Genomic DNA, 25,826 nt, shown 5'->3' with positions numbered 1-25,826 from the left:
TCCTACCTCCGCCTGGACCATGACTCCACTACCGAATATCAAGTCACCATTTGCAAGACTGTCACTGACCTCGTATTAGAAGAGATTGAGTAAACTAGGCCTGCAATCTCTTGAATTCGGAAGAATGAGAGGGGATCTCATTAAGCATGCAAAATTATTACAGGGTTTGATCGGTTGGATGCTGGGAAAATGTTTCCCTTCGCTGGGGAGTCTAGAACCAGGGGCCACAGCCTCAGGATAAAGGTTAGGCCATTCAGGACTGAGAGGAGAAGAAATTTCTTCACACAGAGGGTGGTGAATCTTTGGAATTCTCTACCCCAGAGGGCTGTGGAGGCTCAGTCATTGGGTATGTTCAAAACAGAAGTCGGTAGATTTCTGACTGGTAAGGGCTTCAAGGGATATGGCGATAGGGCCGGTGAATGGAATTGAGGCAGGAGATCAGCCATGATCTCATAGAATCCCCTACACTTGCTTAAAAATCTGTCCCATTACCTCTTTTTACCAGTTCTGACGAAAGGTTATCGACCTGAAACGTTAACTCTGTTTCTCTCTTCGCAGAAGCTGCCTGACCTGCTGAGTATCTCCAGCATTTTCTGTTTCCATTCAGATTTCCAGCATCTGCAGTATTTTCTCAGTTCGCATTTCTTTCATTGTGCAAAACAAGGTTATCGCTCAATTAATGACGCTTTGAAAGCAACATAAAAGTTTAACCAAATAAATACCGCCCAACGTGGGGCTCGAACCCACGACCCTGAGATTAAGAGTCTCATGCTCTACCGACTGAGCTAGCCGGGCCTGGTAGAGCTGTATTTCATTGTCGCTGATTGCAGTCAGGTACCTGGTGGCTCCGGACCGGTCACAACAGCATGTCTGAGCCGCGTTTCTGCAAACTGCGAAACAAGTTCTCCAGAAGCCCAAGGCGTATAAGGAACTCAAGCAGCAAAATCCCTTTCATTAACCACAGGGGTTCAGGCAATTTTCTGATCCCAAAGCGCTTCAGTCTTTGTCAATATCTCTTGTCTATTTCCCGGAGATTCCCGATTCTGTCTCTCTCTCTGGCTCTGTTTATTGTGTCTGTGGCCACCTGCGGGTTGATTTTGAAGGAATACCTGTGTTTGTGTCTGCTTGTTACGTTAAATAAATGAGGGCATCAGGCGCTTCTGTGCATGACAATGAGGAATCAGGAGAAGGCAGGAGGAATGAAACAGTGTTTGTGGAACGTGTGCATATAAAAAAAGCGCGGGTTAAGCAGAGGTTTCTGTAGTGTAGCGGTTATCACGTTTGCCTCACAGGCGAAAAGTCCCCGGGTCGAGCCCGGGCGGAAACTTTATTTTTCTGTGAAATAAATTTAACAGGTTTCTTGTGTCAGAAGCAACGAACAATTTAAAGCAGACTCCTAAAATACACGGTGCGTAAATTCTTATAGGGTATAAATCTTCGTCAATGAATAAACTTTCACAAATTATTAAAGTTAAATTACTCAACTTTCGACTGTCCCTTACTGTGAGCATTTCTTTCATTCTGCAAAACAACGCTTTCGGTTAATGAATGTTGATTAATACAATTAAACCACTAAACTACCAGAACACACATTAAAGAGTTGATCACAATTGCTGATATTTCTTATCTTTTTTCTGGTGTTTTTTCAGCTCTTGGTCCTTTTCAGCTCCTGACTGCGGATATTCTTCTGATTAAACGTGAACAAACTGAAATATCTCGCAGCCCCGGCCTCGGTTAGTACCAACAGATCTAAGCCGCATTTCAGGCTGAAAACAAACCCATTAATTATTCGCTTTTCTCCAGCTCCAGAGCTCAGATTGTTACTGCCCATCCCTGGAGCTGCAAGATACCAGGGATCCGGGACAAACCTCCCCATACACCGAGCACAAGCTCAGGAAAACCCCGGGGGAGATGATATCCCGGTCACTGAGCCTTCAACAGCATTGAACAAGCACCCGGACGGAAACGTTCTTCATGTGGAAGTGATGAGATGCAAAAATTAACTCAACAAGTCAGGATGGCCGAGCGGTCTAAGGCGCTGCGTTCAGGTCGCAGTCTCCTCTGGAGGCGTGGGTTCGAATCCCACTTCTGACAGTCTTTACTTTTAATTACCACGCGGAACTCATTTATTTTCACACCACTGTCAAGCACTTTTGGACATCTCTTAAAAGTGGGATTCAGATGTTCACCTGCTCCATTCACATAGAAACATAGAAGATAGGAGCAGGAGTAGGCCATTCGGCCACTCGAGCCTGCTCCGCAATTTAATGAGATCATGGCTGATCATCCACATTCAGTACCCTGTCCCTGCTTTCTCCCCATATCCCTTTATCTCTTTAGCCTTAAGAAATATATCTAACTCCTTCTTGAATATATTTAATGAATTGGCCTCAACTGCCTTCTGTGGTACAGAATTCAACAGGTTCACCACTCTCTGGGTGAAGAAATTCCTCCTCATCTCAACCCTATGTGGCTTACCCCTTATCCTTAGACTGTGACTGCTGGTTCTGGATTCCCGCACCATCGGGATCATTCTTCCTGCATCTAGCGTGTCTTGTCCTGTTAGAATTTTGTAAGTTTCAATGAGATCCCCTCTCGTTCTTCTAAACGCTAGCGAATATAAGCCTAATCATCTCAATCTGTCTTCATACGTCATTCCTGCCATCCCATGTATCAGTCTGGAGAATCTTCGCTGCACTCCCTCCATGGCAAGAACATCCTTCCTCAGATAAGGTGACCAAAGCTGCACACAATACTCAAGGTATGGTCTCACTAAGGCCTTGTACAACTGCAGCAAGACATCCTTGCTCCTGTACTCGAAACGTCTCACTGAAAAGGCCAACATTTGCCTTCTTAACCACCTGCTGCACCTGCAGGCTTACCTTCAGCGATTGGTGCACACGGACACCCAGGTCTCATTGCAGTTCCCCTTTTCCCAATCTATTGACATTCTGATAATAAGCTGTCTTCCTGTTTTTGCCACCAAAGTTGATAACCTCACATTTATCCACATTATACTGCATCTGCCATGCTTCTGCTAAATCACCTAACCTGTCCATATCATACTGGAGGTTCTCTGCATCCTCCTCACAGCACACATGCCAACCCAGCTTTGTGTCGTCTGCAAACTTGGAGTTATTACATCTAGTTCAACCTTCTAGATCATTAATATATATTGTGAGTAGCTGGGGTCCTAGCACGTATCCCTGCCCTACCCCACTAGTAACTGCCTGCCACTTGGATAAAGGCCCGTTTAGACATACTCTTTGCTTCCTGTCTGCCAACCAGTTCTCTATCCAAGTCAGTATCTTACACCCGATCCCATGTGCTTTAACTTTGCACGCCAATCTATTATGTGGGACCTTATCGAAAGCCTTCTGAAAGTCCAAATACACCACATCCACTGGTTCTCCCTTATCTATTCTACCAGTTACATCCTCAAAAATTTTTAACATTTCCATCTGACCTGGTACTGAAAGTGGAGACGGTTCCACAGTGTAGCAGTTATCACGTTTGCGGAATCATTTTGTTGGAACTTGCTCCTTCTGCTTGTCCAGGGGCGAGATTGCACTTCTGTGTGAGGAAATAACAACTAAGAACAAAAGAATTAGGAGCTGGAATAGCCCATATATTGTGTAAAATGAGATATGGGTAACAGTTAACAGTTAACATGCAAAGCACAAAACCTGCTGACAAGGGTGGTGCTGTTGCTGTTTGGCGAACCGACCTCTACCTAGCGGAAGCTGTACGCCAACTCTCCAACACCTCATCCTACCTCCGCCTGGACCATGACCCCACTACCGAATATCAAGTCACCATTTGCAAGGCTGTCACTGACCTCGTATGAGAAGAGATTGAGTAAACTAGGCCTGCAATCTCTTGAATTCGGAAGAATGAGAGGGGATCTCATTAAGCATGCAAATTATTACAGGGTTTGATCGGTTGGATGCTGGGAAAATGTTTCCCTTGGCTGGGGAGTCTAGAACCAGGGGCCACAGCCTCAGGATAAAGGTTAGGCCATTCAGGACTGAGAGGAGAAGAAATTTCTTCACACAGAGGGTGGTGAATCTTTGGAATTCTCTACCCCAGAGGGCTGTGGAGGCTCAGTCATTGGGTATGTTCAAAACAGAAGTCGGTCGATTTCTGACTGGTAAGGGCTTCAAGGGATATGGCGATAGGGCCGGTGAATGGAATTGAGGCAGGAGATCAGCCATGATCTCATAGAATCCCCTACACTTGCTTAAAAATCTGTCCCATTACCTCTTTTTACCAGTTCTGACGAAAGGTTATCGACCTGAAACGTTAACTCTGTTTCTCTCTTCGCAGAAGCTGCCTGACCTGCTGAGTATCTCCAGCATTTTCTGTTTCAATTCAGATTTCCAGCATCTGCAGTATTTTCTCAGTTCGCATTTCTTTCATTGTGCAAAACAAGGTTATCGCTCAATTAATGACGCTTTGAAAGCAACATAAAAGTTTAACCAAATAAATACCGCCCAACGTGGGGCTCGAACCCACGACCCTGAGATTAAGTGTCTCATGCTCTACCGACTGAGCTAGCCGGGCCTGGTAGAGCTGTATTTCATTGTCGCTGATTGCAGTCAGGTACCTGGTGGCTCCGGCCCGGTCACAACAGCATGTCTGAGCCGCGTTTCTGCAAACTGCGAAACAAGTTCTCCAGAAGCCCAAGGCGTATAAGGAACTCAAGCAGCAAAATCCCTTTCATTAACCACAGGGGTTCAGGCAATTTTCTGATCCCAAAGCGCTTCAGTCTTTGTCAATATCTCTTGTCTATTTCCCGGAGATTCCCGATTCTGTCTTTCTCTCTGGCTCTGTTTATTGTGTCTGTGGCCACCTGCGGGTTGATTTTGAAGGAATACCTGTGTTTGTGTCTGCTTGTTACGTTAAACAAATGAGGGCATCAGGCGCTTCTGTGCATGACAATGAGGAATCAGGAGAAGGCAGGAGGAATGAAACAGTGTTTGTGGAACGTGTGCATATAAAAAAAGCGCGGGTTAAGTAGAGGTTTCTGCAGTGTAGCGGTTATCACGTTTGCCTCACAGGCGAAAAGTCCCCGGATCGAGCCCGGGCGGAAACTTTATTTTTCTGTGAAATAAATTTAACAGGTTTCTTGTGTCAGAAGCAACGAACAATTTAAAGCAGACTCCTAAAATACACGGTGCGTAAATTCTTATAGGGTATAAATCTTCGTCAATGAATAAACTTTCACAAATTATTAAAGTTAAATTACTCAACTTTCGACTGTCCCTTACTGTGAGCATTGCTTTCATTCTGCAAAACAACGCTTTCGGTTAATGAATGTTGATTAAAACAATTAAACCACTAAACTACCAGAACACACATTAAAGAGTTGATCACAATTGCTGATATTTCTTATCTTTTTTCTGGTGTTTTTTCAGCCCTTGGTCCTTTTCAGCTCCTGACTGCGGATATTCTTCTGATTAAACGTGAACAAACTGAAATATCTCGCAGCCCCGGCCTCGGTTAGTACCAACAGATCTAAGCCGCATTTCAGGCCTGAAAACAAACCCATTAATTATTCGCTTTTCTCCAGCTCCAGAGCTCAGATTGTTACTGCCCATCCCTGGAGCTGCAAGATACCAGGGATCCGGAACAAACCTCCCCATACACCGAGCACAAGCTCAGGAAAACCCCGGGGGAGATGATATCCCGGTCACTGAGCCTTCAACAGCGTTGAACAAGCACCCGGACGGAAACGTTCTTCATGTGGAAGTGATGAGATGCAAAAATTAACTCAACAAGTCAGGATGGCCGAGCGGTCTAAGGCGCTGCGTTCAGGTCGCAGTCACCTCTGGAGGCGTGGGTTCGAATCCCACTTCTGACAGTCTTTACTTTTAATTACCACGCGGAACTCATTTATTTTCACACCACTGTCAAGCACTTTGGGACATCCCTTAAAAGTGGGATTCAGCAGTTCCCCTGCTCCATTCACATAGAAACATAGAAGATAGGAGCAGGAGTAGGCCATTCGGCCACTCGAGCCTGCTCCGCAATTTAATGAGATCATGGCTGATCATCCACATTCAGTACCCTGTCCCTGCTTTCTCCCCATATCCCTTTATCTCTTTAGCCTTAAGAAATATATCTAACTCCTTCTTGAATATATTTAATGAATTGGCCTCAACTGCCTTCTGTGGTACAGAATTCAACAGGTTCACCACTCTCTGGGTGAAGAAATTCCTCCTCATCTCAACCCTATGTGGCTTACCCCTTATCCTTAGACTGTGACTGCTGGTTCTGGATTCCCGCACCATCGGGATCATTCTTCCTGCATCTAGCGTGTCTTGTCCTGTTAGAATTTTGTAAGTTTCAATGAGATCCCCTCTCGTTCTTCTAAACTCTAGCGAATATAAGCCTAATCATCTCAATCTGTCTTCATACGTCATTCCTGCCATCCCATGTATCAGTCTGGAGAATCTTCGCTGCACTCCCTCCATGGCAAGAACATCCTTCCTCAGATAAGGTGACCAAAGCTGCACACAATACTCAAGGTATGGTCTCACTAAGGCCTTGTACAACTGCAGCAAGACATCCTTGCTCCTGTACTCGAAACCTCTCACTGAAAAGGCCAACATTTGCCTTCTTAACCACCTGCTGCACCTGCAGGCTTACCTTCAGCGATTGGTGCACACGGACACCCAGGTCTCATTGCAGTTCCCCTTTTCCCAATCTATTGACATTCTGATAATAAGCTGTCTTCCTGTTTTTGCCACCAAAGTTGATAACCTCACATTTATCCACATTATACTGCATCTGCCATGCTTCTGCTAAATCACCTAACCTGTCCATATCATACTGGAGGTTCTCTGCATCCTCCTCACAGCACACATGCCAACCCAGCTTTGTGTCGTCTGCAAACTTGGAGTTATTACATCTAGTTCAACCTTCTAGATCATTAATATACATTGTGAGTAGCTGGGGTCCTAGCACGTATCCCTGCCCTACCCCACTAGTAACAGCCTGCCACTTGGATAAAGGCCCGTTTAGACATACTCTTTGCTTCCTGTCTGCCAACCAGTTCTCTATCCAAGTCAGTATCTTACACCCGATCCCATGTGCTTTAACTTTGCACGCCAATCTATTATGTGGGACCTTATCGAAAGCCTTCTGAAAGTCCAAATACACCACATCCACTGGTTCTCCCTTATCTATTCTACCAGTTACATCCTCAAAATTTTTTAACATTTCCATCTGACCTGGTACTGAAAGTGGAGACGGTTCCACAGTGTAGCAGTTATCACGTTTGCGGAATCATTTTGTTGGAACTTGCTCCTTCTGCTTGTCCAGGGGCGAGATTGCTCTCCTGTGTGAGGAAATAACAACTAAGAACAAAAGAATTAGGAGCTGGAATAGCCCATATATTGTGTAAAATGAGATATGGGTAACAGTTAACAGTTAACATGCAAAGCACAGAACCTGCTGACAAGGGTGGTGCTGTTGCTGTTTGGCGAACCGACCTCTACCTAGCGGAAGCTGTACGCCAACTCTCCAACACCTCTTCCTACCTCCGCCTGGACCATGACCCCACTACCGAATATCAAGTCACCATTTGCAAGACTGTCACTGACCTCGTATGAGAAGAGATTGAGTAAACTAGGCCTGCAATCTCTTGAATTCGGAAGAATGAGAGGGGATCTCATTAAGCATGCAAAATTATTACAGGGTTTGATCGGTTGGATGCTGGGAAAATGTTTCCCTTGGCTGGGGAGTCTAGAACCAGGGGCCACAGCCTCAGGATAAAGGTTAGGCCATTCAGGACTGAGAGGAGAAGAAATTTCTTCACACAGAGGGTGGTGAATCTTTGGAATTCTCTACCCCAGAGGGCTGTGGAGGCTCAGTCATTGGGTATGTTCAAAACAGAAGTCGGTAGATTTCTGACTGGTAAGGGCTTCAAGGGATATGGCGATAGGGCCGGTGAATGGAATTGAGGCAGGAGATCAGCCATGATCTCATAGAATCCCCTACACTTGCTTAAAAATCTGTCCCATTACCTCTTTTTACCAGTTCTGACGAAAGGTTATCGACCTGAAACGTTAACTCTGTTTCTCTCTTCGCAGAAGCTGCCTGACCTGCTGAGTATCTCCAGCATTTTCTGTTTCAATTCAGATTTCCAGCATCTGCAGTATTTTCTCAGTTCGCATTTCTTTCATTGTGCAAAACAAGGTTATCGCTCAATTAATGACGCTTTGAAAGCAACATAAAAGTTTAACCAAATAAATACCGCCCAACGTGGGGCTCGAACCCACGACCCTGAGATTAAGAGTCTCATGCTCTACCGACTGAGCTAGCCGGGCCTGTTAGAGCTGTATTTCATTGTCGCTGATTGCAGTCAGGTACCAGTTGGCTCCGGCCCGGTCACAACAGCATGTCTGAGCCGCGTTTCTGCAAACTGCGAAACAAGTTCTCCAGAAGCCCAAGGCGTATAAGGAACTCAAGCAGCAAAATCCCTTTCATTAACCACAGGGGTTCAGGCAATTTTCTGATCGCAAAGCGCTTTAGTCTTTGTCAATATCTCTTGTCTATTTCCCGGAGATTCCCGATTCTGTCTTTCTCTCTGGCTCTGTTTATTGTGTCTGTGGCCACCTGCGGGTTGATTTTGAAGGAATACCTGTGTTTGTGTCTGCTTGTTACGTTAAACAAATGAGGGCATCAGGCGCTTCTGTGCATGACAATGAGGAACCAGGAGAAGGCAGGAGGAATGAAACAGTGTTTGTGGAACGTGTGCATATAAAAAAAGCGCGGGTTAAGCAGCGGTTTCTGTAGTGTAGCGGTTATCACGTTTGCCTCACACGCGAAAAGTCCCCGGGTCGAGCCCGGGCGGAAACTTTATTTTTCTGTGAAATAAATTTAACAGGTTTCTTGTGTCAGAAGCAACGAACAATTTAAAGCAGACTCCTAAAATACACGGTGCGTAAATTCTTATAGGGTATAAATCTTCGTCAATGAATAAACTTTCACAAATTATTAAAGTTAAATTACTCAACTTTCGACTGTCCCTTACTGTGAGCATTTCTTTCATTCTGCAAAACAACGCTTTCGGTTAATGAATGTTGATTAAAACAATTAAACCACTAAACTACCAGAACACACATTAAAGAGTTGATCACAATTGCTGATATTTCTTATCTTTTTTCTGGTGTTTTTTCAGCTCTTGGTCCTTTTCAGCTCCTGACTGCGGATATTCTTCTGATTAAACGTGAACAAACTGAAATATCTCGCAGCCCCGGCCTCGGTTAGTACCAACAGATCTAAGCCGCATTTCAGGCCTGAAAACAAACCCATTAATTATTCGCTTTTCTCCAGCTCCAGAGCTCAGATTGTTACTGCCCATCCCTGGAGCTGCAAGATACCAGGGATCCGGAACAAACCTCCCCATACACCGAGCACAAGCTCAGGAAAACCCCGGGGGAGATGATATCCCGGTCACTGAGCCTTCAACAGCATTGAACAAGCACCCGGACGGAAACGTTCTTCATGTGGAAGTGATGAGATGCAAAAATTAACTCAACAAGTCAGGATGGCCGAGCGGTCTAAGGCGCTGCGTTCAGGTCGCAGTCTCCTCTGGAGGCGTGGGTTCGAATCCCACTTCTGACAGTCTTTACTTTTAATTACCACGCGGAACTCATTTATTTTCACACCACTGTCAAGCACTTTTGGACATCCCTTAAAAGTGGGATTCAGCAGTTCACCTGCTCCATTCACATAGAAACATAGAAGATAGGAGCAGGTGTAGGCCATTCGGCCACTCGAGCCTGCTCCGCAATTTAATGAGATCATGGCTGATCATCCACATTCAGTACCCTGTCCCTGCTTTCTCCCCATATCCCTTTATCTCTTTAGCCTTAAGAAATATATCTAACTCCTTCTTGAATATATTTAATGAATTGGCCTCAACTGCCTTCTGTGGTACAGAATTCAACAGGTTCACCACTCTCTGGGTGAAGAAATTCCTCCTCATCTCAACCCTATGTGGCTTACCCCTTATCCTTAGACTGTGACTGCTGGTTCTGGATTCCCGCACCATCGGGATCATTCTTCCTGCATCTAGCGTGTCTTGTCCTGTTAGAATTTTGTAAGTTTCAATGAGATCCCCTCTCGTTCTTCTAAACTCTAGCGAATATAAGCCTAATCATCTCAATCTGTCTTCATACGTCATTCCTGCCATCCCATGTATCAGTCTGGAGAATCTTCGCTGCACTCGCTCCATGGCAAGAACATCCTTCCTCAGATAAGGTGACCAAAGCTGCACACAATACTCAAGGTATGGTCTCACTAAGGCCTTGTACAACTGCAGCAAGATATCCTTGCTCCTGTACTCGAAACCTCTCACTGAAAAGGCCAACATTTGCCGTCTTAACCACCTGCTGCACCTGCAGGCTTACCTTCAGCGATTGGTGCACACGGACACCCAGGTCTCATTGCAGTTCCCCTTTTCCCAATCTATTGACATTCTGATAATAAGCTGTCTTCCTGTTTTTGCCACTAAACTTGATAACCTCACATTTATCCACATTATACTGCATCTGCCATGCTTCTGCTAAATCACCTAACCTGTCCATATCATACTGGAGGTTCTCTGCATCCTCCTCACAGCACACATGCCAACCCAGCTTTGTGTCGTCTGCAAACTTGGAGTTATTACATCTAGTTCAACCTTCTAGATCATTAATATACATTGTGAGTAGCTGGGGTCCTAGCACGTATCCCTGCCCTACCCCACTAGTAACTGCCTGCCACTTGGATAAAGGCCCGTTTAGACATACTCTTTGCTTCCTGTCTGCCAACCAGTTCTCTATCCAAGTCAGTATCTTACACCCGATCCCATGTGCTTTAACTTTGCACGCCAATCTATTATGTGGGACCTTATCGAAAGCCTTCTGAAAGTCCAAATACACCACATCCACTGGTTCTCCCTTATCTATTCTACCAGTTACATCCTCAAAAATTTTTAACATTTCCATCTGACCTGGTACTGAAAGTGGAGACGGTTCCACAGTGTAGCAGTTATCACGTTTGCGGAATCATTTTGTTGGAACTTGCTCCTTCTGCTTGTCCAGGGGCGAGATTGCTCTCCTGTGTGAGGAAATAACAACTAAGAACAAAAGAATTAGGAGCTGGAATAGCCCATATATTGTGTAAAATGAGATATGGGTAACAGTTAACAGTTAACATGCAAAGCACAAAACCTGCTGACAAGGGTGGTGCTGTTGCTGTTTGGCGAACCGACCTCTACCTAGCGGAAGCTGTACGCCAACTCTCCAACACCTCATCCTACCTCCGCCTGGACCATGACCCCACTACCGAATATCAAGTCACCATTTGCAAGACTGTCACTGACCTCGTATGAGAAGAGATTGAGTAAACTAGGCCTGCAATCTCTTGAATTCGGAAGAATGAGAGGGGATCTCATTAAGCATGCAAAATTATTACAGGGTTTGATCGGTTGGATGCTGGGAAAATGTTTCCCTTGGCTGGGGAGTCTAGAACCAGGGGCCACAGCCTCAGGATAAAGGTTAGGCCATTCAGGACTGAGAGGAGAAGAAATTTCTTCACACAGAGGGTGGTGAATCTTTGGAATTCTCTACCCCAGAGGGCTGTGGAGGCTCAGTCATTGGGTATGTTCAAAACAGAAGTCGGTAGATTTCTGACTGGTAAGGGCTTCAAGGGATATGGCGATAGGGCCGGTGAATGGAATTGAGGCAGGAGATCAGCCATGATCTCATAGAATCCCCTACACTTGCTTAAAAATCTGTCCCATTACCTCTTTTTACCAGTTCTGACGAAAGGTTATCGACCTGAAACGTTAACTCTGTTTCTCTCTTCGCAGAAGCTGCCTGACCTGCTGAGTATCTCCAGCATTTTCTGTTTCAATTCAGATTTCCAGCATCTGCAGTATTTTCTCAGTTCGCATTTCTTTCATTGTGCAAAACAAGGTTATCGCTCAATTAATGACGCTTTGAAAGCAACATAAAAGTTTAACCAAATAAATACCGCCCAACGTGGGGCTCGAACCCACGACCCTGAGATTAAGAGTCTCATGCTCTACCGACTGAGCTAGCCGGGTCTGTTAGAGCTGTATTTCATTGTCGCTGATTGCAGTCAGGTACCTGGTGGCTCCGGCCCGGTCACAACAGCATGTCTGAGCCGCGTTTCTGCAAACTGCGAAACAAGTTCTCCAGAAGCCCAAGGCGTATAAGGAACTCAAGCAGCAAAATCCCTTTCATTAACCACAGGGGTTCAAGCAATTTTCTGATCGCAAAGCGCTTTAGTCTTTGTCAATATCTCTTGTCTATTTCCCGGAGATTCCCGATTCTGCCTTTCTCTCTGGCTCTGTTTATTGTGTCTGTGGCCACCTGCGGGTTGATTTTGAAGGAATAAATGTGTTTGTGTCTGCTTGTTACGTTAAACAAATGAGGGCATCAGGCGCTTCTGTGCATGACAATGAGGAATCAGGAGAAGGCAGGAGGAATGAAACAGTGTTTGTGGAACGTGTGCATATAAAAAAAGCGCGGGTTAAGTAGAGGTTTCTGTAGTGTAGCGGTTATCACGTTTGCCTCACAGGCGAAAAGTCCCCGGGTCGAGCCCGGGCGGAAACTTTATTTTTCTGTGAAATAAATTTAACAGGTTTCTTGTGTCAGAAGCAACGAACAATTTAAAGCAGACTCCTAAAATACACGGTGCGTAAATTCTTATAGGGTATAAATCTTCGTCAATGAATAAACTTTCACAAATTATTAAAGTTAAATTACTCAACTTTCGACTGTCCCTTACTGTGAGCATTTCTTTCATTCTGCAAAACAACGCTTTCGGTTAATGAATGTTGATTAAAACAATTAAACCACTAAACTACCAGAACACACATTAAAGAGTTGATCACATTTGCTGATATTTCTTATCTTTTTTCTGGTGTTTTTTCAGCTCTTGGTCCTTTTCAGCTCCTGACTGCGGATATTCTTCTGATTAAACGTGAACAAACTGAAATATCTCGCAGCCCCGGCCTCGGTTAGTACCAACAGATCTAAGCCGCATTTCAGGCCTGAAAACAAACCCATTAATTATTCGCTTTTCTCCAGCTCCAGAGCTCAGATTGTTACTGCCCATCCCTGGAGCTGCAAGATACCATGGATCCGGGACAAACCTCCCCATACACCGAGCACAAGCTCAGGAAAACCCCGGGGGAGATGATATCCCGGTCACTGAGCCTTCAACAGCATTGAACAAGCACCCGGACGGAAACGTTCTTCATGTGGAAGTGATGAGATGCAAAAATTAACTCAACAAGTCAGGATGGCCGAGCGGTCTAAGGCGCTGCGTTCAGGTCGCAGTCTCCTCTGGAGGCGAGGGTTCGAATCCCACTTCTGACAGTCTTTACTTTTAATTACCACGCGGAACTCATTTATTTTCACACCACTGTCAAGCACTTTGGGACATCCCTTAAAAGTGGGATTCAGCAGTTCACCTGCTCCATTCACATAGAAACATAGAAGATAGGAGCAGGAGTAGGCCATTCGGCCACTCGAGCCTGCTCCGCAATTTAATGAGATCATGGCTGATCATCCACATTCAGTACCCTGTCCCTGCTTTCTCCCCATATCCCTTTATCTCTTTAGCCTTAAGAAAAATATCTAACTCCTTCTTGAATATATTTAATGAATTGGCCTCAACTGCCTTCTGTGGTACAGAATTCAACAGGTTCACCACTCTCTGGGTGAAGAAATTCCTCCTCATCTCAACCCTATGTTGCTTACCCCTTATCCTTAGACTGTGACTGCTGGTTCTGGATTCCCGCACCATCGGGATCATTCTTCCTGCATCTAGCGTGTCTTGTCCTGTTAGAATTTTGTAAGTTTCAATGAGATCCCCTCTCGTTCTTCTAAACTCTAGCGAATATAAGCCTAATCATCTCAATCTGTCTTCATACGTCATTCCTGCCATCCCATGTATCAGTCTGGAGAATCTTCGCTGCACTCCCTCCATGGCAAGAACATCCTTCCTCAGATAAGGTGACCAAAGCTGCACACAATACTCAAGGTATGGTCTCACTAAGGCCTTGTACAACTGCAGCAAGACATCCTTGCTCCTGTACTCGAAACCTCTCACTGAAAAGGCCAACATTTGCCTTCTTAACCACCTGCTGCACCTGCAGGCTTACCTTCAGCGATTGGTGCACACGGACACCCAGGTCTCATTGCAGTTCCCCTTTTCCCAATCTATTGACATTCTGATAATAAGCTGTCTTCCTGTTTTTGCCACCAAAGTTGATAACCTCACATTTATCCACATTATACTGCATCTGCCATGCTTCTGCTAAATCACCTAACCTGTCCATATCATACTGGAGGTTCTCTGCATCCTCCTCACAGCACACATGCCAACCCAGCTTTGTGTCGTCTGCAAACTTGGAGTTATTACATCTAGTTCAACCTTCTAGATCATTAATATACATTGTGAGTAGCTGGGGTCCTAGCACGTATCCCTGCCCTACCCCACTAGTAACTGCCTGCCACTTGGATAAAGGCCCGTTTAGACATACTCTTTGCTTCCTGTCTGCCAACCAGTTCTCTATCCAAGTCAGTATCTTACACCCGATCCCATGTGCTTTAACTTTGCACGCCAATCTATTATGTGGGACCTTATCGAAAGCCTTCTGAAAGTCCAAATACACCACATCCACTGGTTCTCCCTTATCTATTCTACCAGTTACATCCTCAAAAATTTTTAACATTTCCATCTGACCTGGTACTGAAAGTGGAGACGGTTCCACAGTGTAGCAGTTATCACGTTTGCGGAATCATTTTGTTGGAACTTGCTCCTTCTGCTTGTCCAGGGGCGAGATTGCTCTCCTGTGTGAGGAAATAACAACTAAGAACAAAAGAATTAGGAGCTGGAATAGCCCATATATTGTGTAAAATGAGATATGGGTAACAGTTAACAGTTAACATGCAAAGCACAAAACCTGCTGACAAGGGTGGTGCTGTTGCTGTTTGGCGAACCGACCTCTACCTAGCGGAAGCTGTACGCCAACTCTCCAACACCTCATCCTACCTCCGCCTGGACCATGACCCCACTACCGAATATCAAGTCACCATTTGCAAGACTGTCACTGACCTCGTATGAGAAGAGATTGAGTAAACTAGGCCTGCAATCTCTTGAATTCGGAAGAATGAGAGGGGATCTCATTAAGCATGCAAAATTATTACAGGGTTTGATCGGTTGGATGCTGGGAAAATGTTTCCCTTGGCTGGGGAGTCTAGAACCAGGGGCCACAGCCTCAGGATAAAGGTTAGGCCATTCAGGACTGAGAGGAGAAGAAATTTCTTCACACAGAGGGTGGTGAATCTTTGGAATTCTCTACCCCAGAGGGCTGTGGAGGCTCAGTCATTGGGTATGTTCAAAACAGAAGTCGGTAGATTTCTGACTGGTAAGGGCTTCAAGGGATATGGCGATAGGGCCGGTGAATGGAATTGAGGCAGGAGATCAGCCATGATCTCATAGAATCCCCTACACTTGCTTAAAAATCTGTCCCATTACCTCTTTTTACCAGTTCTGACGAAAGGTTATCGACCTGAAACGTTAATTCTGTTTCTCTCTTCGCAGAAGCTGCCTGACCTGCTGAGTATCTCCAGCATTTTCTGTTTCAATTCAGATTTCCAGCATCTGCAGTATTTTCTCAGTTCGCATTTCTTTCATTGTGCAAAACAAGGTTATCGCTCAATTAATGACGCTTTGAAAGCAACATAAAAGTTTAACCAAATAAATACCGCCCAACGTGGGGCTCGAACCCACGACCCTGAGATTAAGAGTCTCATGCTCTACCGACTGAGCTAGCCGGGCCTGTCCGAGCTGTATTTCATTGTCGCTGATTGCAGTCAGGTACCTGGTGGCTCCGGCCCGGTCACAACAGCATGTCTGAGCCGCGTTTCTGCAAACTGCGAAACAAGTTCTCCAGAAGCCCAAGGCGTATAAGGAACTCAAGCAGCAAAATCCCTTTCATTAACCACAGGGGTTCAGGCAATTTTCTGATCGCAAAGCGCTTTAGTCTTTGTCAATATCTCTTGTCTATTTCCCGGAGATTCCCGATTCTGTCTTTCTCTCTGGTTCTGTTTATTGTGTCTGTGGCCACCTGCGGGTTGATTTTGAAGGAATACCTGTGTTTGTGTCTGCTTGTTACGTTAAACAAATGAGGGCATCAGGCGCTTCTGTGCATGACAATGAGGAATCAGGAGAAGGCAGGAGGAATGAAACAGTGTTTGTGGAACGTGTGCATATAAAAAAAGCGCGGGTTAAGTAGAGGTTTCTGCAGTGTAGCGGTTATCACGTTTGCCTCACAGGCGAAAAGTCACCGGGTCGAGCCCGGGCGGAAACTTTATTTTTCTGTGAAATAAATTTAACAGGTTTCTTGTGTCAGAAGCAACGAACAATTTAAAGCAGACTCCTAAAATACACGGTGCGTAAATTCTTATAGGGTATAAATCTTCGTCAATGAATAAACTTTCACAAATTATTAAAGTTAAATTACTTAACTTTCGACTGTCCCTTACTGTGAGCATTTCTTTCATTCTGCAAAACAACGCTTTCGGTTAATGAATGTTGATTAAAACAATTAAACCACTAAACTACCAGAACACACATTAAAGAGTTGATCACAATTGCTGATATTTCTTATCTTTTTTCTGGTGTTTTTTCAGCTCTTGGTCCTTTTCAGCTCCTGACTGCGGATATTCTTCTGATTAAACGTGAACAAACTGAAATATCTCGCAGCCCCGGCCTCGGTTAGTACCAACAGATCTAAGCCGCATTTCAGGCCTGAAAACAAACCCATTAATTATTCGCTTCTCTCCAGCTCCAGAGCTCAGATTGTTACTGCCCATCCCTGGAGCTGCAAGATACCAGGGATCCGGAACAAACCTCCCCATGCACCGAGCACAAGCTCAGGAAAACCCCGGGGGAGATGATATCCCGGTCACTGAGCCTTCAACAGCATTGAACAAGCACCCGGACGGAAACGTTCTTCATGTGGAAGTGATGAGATGCAAAAATTAACTCAACAAGTCAGGATGGCCGAGCGGTCTAAGGCGCTGCGTTCAGGTCGCTGTCTCCTCTGGAGGCGTGGGTTCGAATCCCACTTCTGACAGTCTTTACTTTTAATTACCACGCGGAACTCATTTATTTTCACACCACTGTCAAGCACTTTGGGACATCCCTTAAAAGTGGGATTCAGCAGTTCACCTGCTCCATTCACATAGAAACATAGAAGATAGGAGCAGGAGTAGGCCATTCGGCCACTCGAGCCTGCTCCGCAATTTAATGAGATCATGGCTGATCATCCACATTCAGTACCCTGTCCCTGCTTTCTCCCCATATCCCTTTATCTCTTTAGCCTTAAGAAATATATCTAACTCCTTCTTGAATATATTTAATGAATTGGCCTCAACTGCCTTCTGTGGTACAGAATTCAACAGGTTCACCACTCTCTGGGTGAAGAAATTCCTCCTCATCTCAACCCTATGTGGCTTACCCCTTATCCTTAGACTGTGACTGCTGGTTCTGGATTCCCGCACCATCGGGATCATTCTTCCTGCATCTAGCGTGTCTTGTCCTGTTAGAATTTTGTAAGTTTCAATGAGATCCCCTCTCGTTCTTCTAAACTCTAGCGAATATAAGCCTAATCATCTCAATCTGTCTTCATACGTCATTCCTGCCATCCCATGTATCAGTCTGGAGAATCTTCGCTGCACTCCCTCCATGGCAAGAACATCCTTCCTCAGATAAGGTGACCAAAGCTGCACACAATACTCAAGGTATGGTCTCACTAAGGCCTTGTACAACTGCAGCAAGACATCCTTGCTCCTGTACTCGAAACCTCTCACTGAAAAGGCCAACATTTGCCTTCTTAACCACCTGCTGCACCTGCAGGCTTACCTTCAGCGATTGGTGCACACGGACACCCAGGTCTCATTGCAGTTCCCCTTTTCCCAATCTATTGACATTCTGATAATAAGCTGTCTTCCTGTTTTTGCCACCAAAGTTGATAACCTCACATTTATCCACATTATACTGCATCTGCCATGCTTCTGCTAAATCACCTAACCTGTCCATATCATACTGGAGGTTCTCTGCATCCTCCTCACAGCACACATGCCAACCCAGCTTTGTGTCGTCTGCAAACTTGGAGTTATTACATCTAGTTCAACCTTCTAGATCATTAATATACATTGTGAGTAGCTGGGGTCCTAGCACGTATCCCTGCCCTACCCCACTAGTAACTGCCTGCCACTTGGATAAAGGCCCGTTTAGACATACTCTTTGCTTCCTGTCTGCCAACCAGTTCTCTATCCAAGTCAGTATCTTACACCCGATCCCATGTGCTTTAACTTTGCACGCCAATCTATTATGTGGGACCTTATCGAAAGCCTTCTGAAAGTCCAAATACACCACATCCACTGGTTCTCCCTTATCTATTCTACCAGTTACATCCTCAAAAATTTTTAACATTTCCATCTGACCTGGTACTGAAAGTGGAGACGGTTCCACAGTGTAGCAGTTATCACGTTTGCGGAATCATTTTGTTGGAACTTGCTCCTTCTGCTTGTCCAGGGGCGAGATTGCTCTCCTGTGTGAGGAAATAACAACTAAGAACAAAAGAATTAGGAGCTGGAATAGCCCATATATTGTGTAAAATGAGATATGGGTAACAGTTAACAGTTAACATGCAAAGCACAAAACCTGCTGACAAGGGTGGTGCTGTTGCTGTTTGGCGAACCGACTTCTACCTAGCGGAAGCTGTACGCCAACTCTCCAACACCTCATCCTACCTCCGCCTGGACCATGACCCCACTACCGAATATCAAGTCACCATTTGCAAGACTGTCACTGACCTCGTATGAGAAGAGATTGAGTAAACTAGGCCTGCAATCTCTTGAATTCGGAAGAATGAGAGGGGATCTCATTAAGCATGCAAAATTATTACAGGGTTTGATCGGTTGGATGCTGGGAAAATGTTTCCCTTGGCTGGGGAGTCTAGAACCAGGGGCCACAGCCTCAGGATAAAGGTTAGGCCATTTAGGACTGAGAGGAGAAGAAATTTCTTCACACAGAGGGTGGTGAATCTTTGGAATTCTCTACCCCAGAGGGCTGTGGAGGCTCAGTCATTGGGTATGTTCAAAACAGAAGTCGGTAGATTTCTGACTGGTAAGGGCTTCAAGGGATATGGCGATAGGGCCGGTGAATGGAATTGAGGCAGGAGATCAGCCATGATCTCATAGAATCCCCTACACTTGCTTAAAAATCTGTCCCATTACCTCTTTTTACCAGTTCTGACGAAAGGTTATCGACCTGAAACGTTAACTCTGTTTCTCTCTTCGCAGAAGCTGCCTGACCTGCTGAGTATCTCCAGCATTTTCTGTTTCAATTCAGATTTCCAGCATCTGCAGTATTTTCTCAGTTCGCATTTCTTTCATTGTGCAAAACAAGGTTATCGCTCAATTAATGACGCTTTGAAAGCAACATAAAAGTTTAACCAAATAAATACCGCCCAACGTGGGGCTCGAACCCACGACCCTGAGATTAAGAGTCTCATGCTCTACCGACTGAGCTAGCCGGGCCTGTTAGAGCTGTATTTCATTGTCGCTGATTGCAGTCAGGTACCTGGTGGCTCCGGCCCGGTCACAACAGCATGTCTGAGCCGCGTTTCTGCAAACTGCGAAACAAGTTCTCCAGAAGCCCAAGGCGTATAAGGAACTCAAGCAGCAAAATCCCTTTCATTAACCACAGGGGTTCAGGCAATTTTCTGATCGCAAAGCGCTTTAGTCTTTGTCAATATCTCTTGTCTATTTCCCGGAGATTCCCGATTCTGTCTTTCTCTCTGGCTCTGTTTATTGTGTCTGTGGCCACCTGCGGGTTGATTTTGAAGGAATACCTGTGTTTGTGTCTGCTTGTTACGTTAAACAAATGAGGGCATCAGGCGCTTCTGTGCATGACAATGAGGAATCAGGAGAAGGCAGGAGGAATGAAACAGTGTTTGTGGAACGTGTGCATATAAAAAAAGCGCGGGTTAAGTAGAGGTTTCTGCAGTGTAGCGGTTATCACGTTTGCCTCACAGGCGAAAAGTCCCCGGGTCGAGCCCGGGCGGAAACTTTATTTTTCTGTGAAATAAATTTAACAGGTTTCTTGTGTCAGAAGCAACGAACAATTTAAAGCAGACTCCTAAAATACACGGTGCGTAAATTCTTATAGGGTATAAATCTTCGTCAATGAATAAACTTTCACAAATTATTAAAGTTAAATTACTCAACTTTCGACTGTCCCTTACTGTGAGCATTTCTTTCATTCTGCAAAACAACGCTTTCGGTTAATGAATGTTGATTAAAACAATTAAACCACTAAACTACCAGAACACACATTAAAGAGTTGATCACAATTGCTGATATTTCTTATCTTTTTTCTGGTGTTTTTTCAGCTCTTGGTCCTTTTCAGCTCCTGACTGCGGATATTCTTCTGATTAAACGTGAACAAACTGAAATATCTCGCAGCCCCGGCCTCGGTTAGTACCAACAGATCTAAGCCGCATTTCAGGCCTGAAAACAAACCCATTAATTATTCGCTTTTCTCCAGCTCCAGAGCTCAGATTGTTACTGCCCATCCCTGGAGCTGCAAGATACCAGGGATCCGGAACAAACCTCCCCATACACCGAGCACAAGCTCAGGAAAACCCCGGGGGAGATGATATCCCGGTCACTGAGCCTTCAACAGCATTGAACAAGCACCCGGACGGAAACGTTCTTCATGTGGAAGTGATGAGATGCAAAAATTAACTCAACAAGTCAGGATGGCCGAGCGGTCTAAGGCGCTGCGTTCAGGTCGCAGTCTCCTCTGGAGGCGTGGGTTCAAATCCCACTTCTGACAGTCTTCACTTTTAATTACCACGCGGAACTCATTTATTTTCACACCACTGTCAAGCACTTTGGGACATCCCTTAAAAGTGGGATTCAGCAGTTCACCTGCTCCATTCACATAGAAACATAGAAGATGGGAGCAGGAGTAGGCCATTCGGCCACTCGAGCCTGCTCCGCAATTTAATGAGATCATGGCTGATCATCCACATTCAGTACCCTGTCCCTGCTTTCTCCCCATATCCCTTTATCTCTTTAGCCTTAAGAAATATATCTAACTCCTTCTTGAATATATTTAATGAATTGGCCTCAACTGCCTTCTGTGGTACAGAATTCAACAGGTTCACCACTCTCTGGGTGAAGAAATTCCTCCTCATCTCAACCCTATGTGGCTTACCCCTTATCCTTAGACTGTGACTGCTGGTTCTGGATTCCCGCACCATCGGGATCATTCTTCCTGCATCTAGCGTGTCTTGTCCTGTTAGAATTTTGTAAGTTTCAATGAGATCCCCTCTCGTTCTTCTAAACTCTAGCGAATATAAGCCTAATCATCTCAATCTGTCTTCATACGTCATTCCTGCCATCCCATGTATCAGTCTGGAGAATCTTCGCTGCACTCGCTCCATGGCAAGAACATCCTTCCTCAGATAAGGTGACCAAAGCTGCACACAATACTCAAGGTATGGTCTCACTAAGGCCTTGTACAACTGCAGCAAGATATCCTTGCTCCTGTACTCGAAACCTCTCACTGAAAAGGCCAACATTTGCCGTCTTAACCACCTGCTGCACCTGCAGGCTTACCTTCAGCGATTGGTGCACACGGACACCCAGGTCTCATTGCAGTTCCCCTTTTCCCAATCTATTGACATTCTGATAATAAGCTGTCTTCCTGTTTTTGCCACCAAAGTTGATAACCTCACATTTATCCACATTATACTGCATCTGCCATGCTTCTGCTAAATCACCTAACCTGTCCATATCATACTGGAGGTTCTCTGCATCCTCCTCACAGCACACATGCCAACCCAGCTTTGTGTCGTCTGCAAACTTGGAGTTATTACATCTAGTTCAACCTTCTAGATCATTAATATACATTGTGAGTAGCTGGGGTCCTAGCACGTATCCCTGCCCTACCCCACTAGTAACTGCCTGCCACTTGGATAAAGGCCCGTTTAGACATACTCTTTGCTTCCTGTCTGCCAACCAGTTCTCTATCCAAGTCAGTATCTTACACCCGATCCCATGTGCTTTAACTTTGCACGCCAATCTATTATGTGGGACCTTATCGAAAGCCTTCTGAAAGTCCAAATACACCACATCCACTGGTTCTCCCTTATCTATTCTACCAGTTACATCCTCAAAAATTTTTAACATTTCCATCTGACCTGGTACTGAATGTGGAGACGGTTCCACAGTGTAGCAGTTATCACGTTTGCGGAATCATTTTGTTGGAACTTGCTCCTTCTGCTTGTCCAGGGGCGAGATTGCTCTCCTGTGTGAGGAAATAACAACTAAGAACAAAAGAATTAGGAGCTGGAATAGCCCATATATTGTGTAAAATGAGATATGGGTAACAGTTAACAGTTAACATGCAAAGCACAAAACCTGCTGACAAGGGTGGTGCTGTTGCTGTTTGGCGAACCGACCTCTACCTAGCGGAAGCTGTACGCCAACTCTCCAACACCTCATCCTACCTCCGCCTGGACCATGACCCCACTACCGAATATCAAGTCACCTTTTGCAAGACTGTCACTGACCTCGTATGAGAAGAGATTGAGTAAACTAGGCCTGCAATCTCTTGAATTCGGAAGAATGAGAGGGGATCTCATTAAGCATGCAAAATTATTACAGGGTTTGATCGGTTGGATGCTGGGAAAATGTTTCCCTTGGCCGGGGAGTCTAGAACCAGGGGCCACAGCCTCAGGATAAAGGTTAGGCCATTCAGGACTGAGAGGAGAAGAAATTTCTTCACACAGAGGGTGGTGAATCTTTGGAATTCTCTACCCCAGAGGGCTGTGGAGGCTCAGTCATTGGGTATGTTCAAAACAGAAGTCGGTAGATTTCTGACTGGTAAGGGCTTCAAGGGATATGGCGATAGGGCCGGTGAATGGAATTGAGGCAGGAGATCAGCCATGATCTCATAGAATCCCCTACACTTGCTTAAAAATCTGTCCCATTACCTCTTTTTACCAGTTCTGACGAAAGGTTATCGACCTGAAACGTTAACTCTGTTTCTCTCTTCGCAGAAGCTGCCTGACCTGCTGAGTATCTCCAGCATTTTCTGTTTCAATTCAGATTTCCAGCATCTGCAGTATTTTCTCAGTTCGCATTTCTTTCATTGTGCAAAACAAGGTTATCGCTCAATTAATGACGCTTTGAAAGCAACATAAAAGTTTAACCAAATAAATACCGCCCAACGTGGGGCTCGAACCCACGACCCTGAGATTAAGAGTCTCATGCTCTACCGACTGAGCTAGCCGGGCCTGTTAGAGCTGTATTTCATTGTCGCTGATTGCAGTCAGGTACCTGGTGGCTCCGGCCCGGTCACAACAGCATGTCTGAGCCGCGTTTCTGCAAACTGCGAAACAAGTTCTCCAGAAGCCCAAGGCGTATAAGGAACTCAAGCAGCAAAATCCCTTTCATTAACCACAGGGGTTCAGGCAATTTTCTGATCGCAAAGCGCTTTAGTCTTTGTCAATATCTCTTGTCTATTTCCCGGAGATTCCCGATTCTGTCTTTCTCTCTGGCTCTGTTTATTGTGTCTGTGGCCACCTGCGGGTTGATTTTGAAGGAATACCTGTGTTTGTGTCTGCTTGTTACGTTAAACAAATGAGGGCATCAGGCGCTTCTGTGCATGACAATGAGGAATCAGGAGAAGGCAGGAGGAATGAAACAGTGTTTGTGGAACGTGTGTATATAAAAAAAGCGCGGGTTAAGCAGAGGTTTCTGTAGTGTAGCGGTTATCACGTTTGCCTCACAGGCGAAAAGTCCCCGGGTCGAGCCCGGGCGGAAACTTTATTTTTCTGTGAAATAAATTTAACAGGTTTCTTGTGTCAGAAGCAACGAACAATTTAAAGCAGACTCCTAAAATACACGGTGCGTAAATTCTTATAGGGTATAAATCTTCGTCAATGAATAAACTTTCACAAATTATTAAAGTTAAATTACTCAACTTTCGACTGTCCCTTACTGTGAGCATTTCTTTCATTCTGCAAAACAACGCTTTCGGTTAATGAATGTTGATTAAAACAATTAAACCACTAAACTACCAGAACACACATTAAAGAGTTGATCACAATTGCTGATATTTCTTATCTTTTTTCTGGTGTTTTTTCAGCTCTTGGTCCTTTTCAGCTCCTGACTGCGGATATTCTTCTGATTAAACGTGAACAAACTGAAATATCTCGCAGCCCCGGCCTCGGTTAGTACCAACAGATCTAAGCCGCATTTCAGGCCTGAAAACAAACCCATTAATTATTCGCTTTTCTCCAGCTCCAGAGCTCAGATTGTTACTGCCCATCCCTGGAGCTGCAAGATACCAGGGATCCGGAACAAACCTCCCCATACACCGAGCACAAGCTCAGGAAAACCCCGGGGGAGATGATATCCCGGTCACTGAGCCTTCAACAGCATTGAACAAGCACCCGGACGGAAATTCAGATTTCCAGCATCTGCAGTATTTTCTCAGTTCGCATTTCTTTCATTGTGCAAAACAAGGTTATCGCTCAATTAATGACGCTTTGAAAGCAACATAAAAGTTTAACCAAATAAATACCGCCCAACGTGGGGCTCGAACCCACGACCCTGAGATTAAGAGTCTCATGCTCTACCGACTGAGCTAGCCGGGCCTGTTAGAGCTGTATTTCATTGTCGCTGATTGCAGTCAGGTACCTGGTGGCTCCGGCCCGGTCACAACAGCATGTCTGAGCCGCGTTTCTGCAAACTGCGAAACAAGTTCTCCAGAAGCCCAAGGCGTATAAGGAACTCAAGCAGCAAAATCCCTTTCATTAACCACAGGGGTTCAGGCAATTTTCTGATCGCAAAGCGCTTTAGTCTTTGTCAATATCTCTTGTCTATTTCCCGGAGATTCCCGATTCTGTCTTTCTCTCTGGCTCTGTTTATTGTGTCTGTGGCCACCTGCGGGTTGATTTTGAAGGAATACCTGTGTTTGTGTCTGCTTGTTACGTTAAACAAATGAGGGCATCAGGCGCTTCTGTGCATGACAATGAGGAATCAGGAGAAGGCAGGAGGAATGAAACAGTGTTTGTGGAACGTGTGCATATAAAAAAAGCGCGGGTTAAGCAGAGGTTTCTGTAGTGTAGCGGTTATCACGTTTGCCTCACAGGCGAAAAGTCCCCGGGTCGAGCCCGGGCGGAAACTTTATTTTTCTGTGAAATAAATTTAACAGGTTTCTTGTGTCAGAAGCAACGAACAATTTAAAGCAGACTCCTAAAATACACGGTGCGTAAATTCTTATAGGGTATAAATCTTCGTCAATGAATAAACTTTCACAAATTATTAAAGTTAAATTACTCAACTTTCGACTGTCCCTTACTGTGAGCATTTCTTTCATTCTGCAAAACAACGCTTTCGGTTAATGAATGTTGATTAAAACAATTAAACCACTAAACTACCAGAACACACATTAAAGAGTTGATCACAATTGCTGATATTTCTTATCTTTTTTCTGGTGTTTTTTCAGCTCTTGGTCCTTTTCAGCTCCTGACTGCGGATATTCTTCTGATTAAACGTGAACAAACTGAAATATCTCGCAGCCCCGGCCTCGGTTAGTACCAACAGATCTAAGCCGCATTTCAGGCCTGAAAACAAACCCATTAATTATTCGCTTTTCTCCAGCTCCAGAGCTCAGATTGTTACTGCCCATCCCTGGAGCTG

The 25,826-nt window shown here is 45.0% G+C and overlaps 15 non-coding genes across 15 annotated transcripts; 7 read left to right on the top strand and 8 right to left on the bottom strand.

Annotated features, from left to right (window-relative positions):
• Window positions 1–722: 722 nt before the first annotated feature.
• trnak-cuu (transfer RNA lysine (anticodon CUU)) lies at window positions 723–795 on the bottom strand. Its single transcript has one exon. It is a non-coding gene; the product is annotated as a tRNA-Lys (tRNA).
• Window positions 796–2,011: 1,216 nt separating this feature from the next.
• Window positions 2,012–2,094, top strand: trnal-cag (transfer RNA leucine (anticodon CAG)). The gene has a single exon. It is a non-coding gene; the product is annotated as a tRNA-Leu (tRNA).
• A 2,396-nt stretch (window positions 2,095–4,490) lies between these two features.
• trnak-cuu (transfer RNA lysine (anticodon CUU)) lies at window positions 4,491–4,563 on the bottom strand. The gene has a single exon. It is a non-coding gene; the product is annotated as a tRNA-Lys (tRNA).
• A 1,217-nt stretch (window positions 4,564–5,780) lies between these two features.
• trnal-cag (transfer RNA leucine (anticodon CAG)) lies at window positions 5,781–5,863 on the top strand. Its single transcript has one exon. It is a non-coding gene; the product is annotated as a tRNA-Leu (tRNA).
• A 2,397-nt stretch (window positions 5,864–8,260) lies between these two features.
• Window positions 8,261–8,333, bottom strand: trnak-cuu (transfer RNA lysine (anticodon CUU)). Its single transcript has one exon. It is a non-coding gene; the product is annotated as a tRNA-Lys (tRNA).
• A 459-nt stretch (window positions 8,334–8,792) lies between these two features.
• On the top strand, window positions 8,793–8,865 carry trnav-cac (transfer RNA valine (anticodon CAC)). The gene has a single exon. It is a non-coding gene; the product is annotated as a tRNA-Val (tRNA).
• Window positions 8,866–9,550: 685 nt separating this feature from the next.
• On the top strand, window positions 9,551–9,633 carry trnal-cag (transfer RNA leucine (anticodon CAG)). Its single transcript has one exon. It is a non-coding gene; the product is annotated as a tRNA-Leu (tRNA).
• A 2,397-nt stretch (window positions 9,634–12,030) lies between these two features.
• On the bottom strand, window positions 12,031–12,103 carry trnak-cuu (transfer RNA lysine (anticodon CUU)). The gene has a single exon. It is a non-coding gene; the product is annotated as a tRNA-Lys (tRNA).
• Window positions 12,104–13,320: 1,217 nt separating this feature from the next.
• Window positions 13,321–13,403, top strand: trnal-cag (transfer RNA leucine (anticodon CAG)). The gene has a single exon. It is a non-coding gene; the product is annotated as a tRNA-Leu (tRNA).
• A 2,397-nt stretch (window positions 13,404–15,800) lies between these two features.
• Window positions 15,801–15,873, bottom strand: trnak-cuu (transfer RNA lysine (anticodon CUU)). The gene has a single exon. It is a non-coding gene; the product is annotated as a tRNA-Lys (tRNA).
• A 1,217-nt stretch (window positions 15,874–17,090) lies between these two features.
• On the top strand, window positions 17,091–17,173 carry trnal-cag (transfer RNA leucine (anticodon CAG)). Its single transcript has one exon. It is a non-coding gene; the product is annotated as a tRNA-Leu (tRNA).
• A 2,397-nt stretch (window positions 17,174–19,570) lies between these two features.
• Window positions 19,571–19,643, bottom strand: trnak-cuu (transfer RNA lysine (anticodon CUU)). Its single transcript has one exon. It is a non-coding gene; the product is annotated as a tRNA-Lys (tRNA).
• Window positions 19,644–20,860: 1,217 nt separating this feature from the next.
• Window positions 20,861–20,943, top strand: trnal-cag (transfer RNA leucine (anticodon CAG)). The gene has a single exon. It is a non-coding gene; the product is annotated as a tRNA-Leu (tRNA).
• A 2,397-nt stretch (window positions 20,944–23,340) lies between these two features.
• trnak-cuu (transfer RNA lysine (anticodon CUU)) lies at window positions 23,341–23,413 on the bottom strand. Its single transcript has one exon. It is a non-coding gene; the product is annotated as a tRNA-Lys (tRNA).
• A 1,292-nt stretch (window positions 23,414–24,705) lies between these two features.
• trnak-cuu (transfer RNA lysine (anticodon CUU)) lies at window positions 24,706–24,778 on the bottom strand. The gene has a single exon. It is a non-coding gene; the product is annotated as a tRNA-Lys (tRNA).
• Window positions 24,779–25,826: the final 1,048 nt, after the last annotated feature.

Source organism: Somniosus microcephalus, unplaced genomic scaffold (assembly GCF_052327205.1).
Source record: "Somniosus microcephalus isolate GS21.2 unplaced genomic scaffold, FLI_Smic_1.0 unresolved_chr4, whole genome shotgun sequence".
Classification (NCBI taxonomy): domain Eukaryota; kingdom Metazoa; phylum Chordata; class Chondrichthyes; order Squaliformes; family Somniosidae; genus Somniosus; species Somniosus microcephalus.
The sequence above is the reverse complement of the archived record's forward strand: the minus strand, read 5'-3'. Positions and strand labels throughout refer to the sequence as shown.